The sequence below is a fragment of the Eptatretus burgeri genome, unplaced genomic scaffold (genome assembly GCF_056783735.1).
Source record: "Eptatretus burgeri isolate ZD-2024b unplaced genomic scaffold, Ebu_testis_v1 Ebu_testis_scaffold_952, whole genome shotgun sequence".
Lineage (NCBI taxonomy): Eukaryota > Metazoa > Chordata > Myxini > Myxiniformes > Myxinidae > Eptatretus > Eptatretus burgeri.
Genome location: NW_028222901.1, coordinates 12,501 through 14,724, shown reverse-complemented (window position 1 = coordinate 14,724; position 2,224 = coordinate 12,501).

Here is a 2,224-nt window from a genome sequence, read left to right as displayed (position 1 = left end):
ACACGCACACATACGCATACACGCAATATCATCATTATTACCACACATTATTACACACACACACGCACATTACACACACACACATTACACACACACATTGACATGCACGCACACATACGCATACATACGTACACATTACACATATACATACATCAATACCGCACACAATATCATCAATATCAACATGACTACCACACACACACACACACAATATCGCACGCACACATTGACACACACACACTATGCACGCATATACCACACACACACACACACATTGTCGCTAACGAAGATATATTATATATGCGCGGCGCGCGCCATATTTGCGCACACGCACGCACATTACCACACACACACATAATACGCACGCACATTATCCACATATATATACGGACACACACACACACACACACACACGACACATCACGCACGTACGCATATGCACATTAACACATATTACCATATATATATATAATGCACGCATTATTACATATTACTACATATATATATATATACACGTTTACATACATTACATTTTCACATATATTATTATTACATATATACATATATACACATATATATATACATATTGTCAATACGTACATCAATATTGCGCTATATATATATATATATATATATATACAATATATATATATATATTACACATATATATTATATATATATAGTACACATCCATAAACCATTACATATATATGTATATACATATATACATATATATTACACATATATATATACATATATTATATATATATATATATATATATATACATATTACACACATTATTCACATACATATATTAGTGCATATATATACATACGCCTATTATCAATATTCTTATATACACATATATACATTATTATTTATTATCTTCACATATATACATATATATATTATTATATATATATATTATTACATATATATATATATACATATACATTATTAGCCACATTATTATTATATACACATTATACATATATATTATTACATATTATTATTACATATATATATATATTATTACATTGCTACATATATATACATATTATTATTTATATACACATATATATATATGATATATACATATTATTATATCATCACATACATTATTATTATTATTATATATATTATTATTATTACATATAATTACATATATATATATACACACACATTATTATTATTATTATTATATCATCACACACATTATATTATTATACATATTATTATTATTATTATTTATTATGCACATTATTATTATTAAGACATTATTAATATTATTAGCACACACAATATTACATATTATTATTATTATTATTATTATTATTAATATTATAACACGATATATTATATATTATTATTATTATTATATATTACTGACAATATCAATTATTATTATTACATATATTATTATTATTACACATTATAATATATATATTACACATTCATTATATATATTATTACACACACACAATATTATACACACAATATTATTATTATTTCACACACACACATTATTATTATATATATTATTATTACACATTATTATTATTATACACACACACATATTATTATTACATACATTATATTACATTCATATCTTATTTATTATTATCTTGTTATTCATCATTATATTATTATTATTATTATTATACCATTACATACACACCTTATTATATATATATATTTACATATTATTATATATATATATATATATATACATATATACATATATATATATATATATATATATATACACATATATATATATATATATATATATATATATATATACATATATCATATATATATATACACATTATTATTACATACACACATATATATTACTATATTACACACATTATACTTAATATTAATATTCATTACACATTATCTATTATTATCTTACAGCATATATTATATATCTTACATTATATACACACACATTCCATTATATATATATTATACACATACATACATATTATTATTATTCACATATATATATTACACACCCATATATATATACATTACATTAATATTATTACACATTATATCACATATATATACTTACATACATATATATATGAACCATATACATTATACTATTACTGTGTCGTAAGAGGCGACCAGGGTTGCGTCAGGAAGGGCATCCGCGAAACATGTGCCATCACTATGCGGATCATACTGATGATCCCACAGGCGACCTTAACGGAG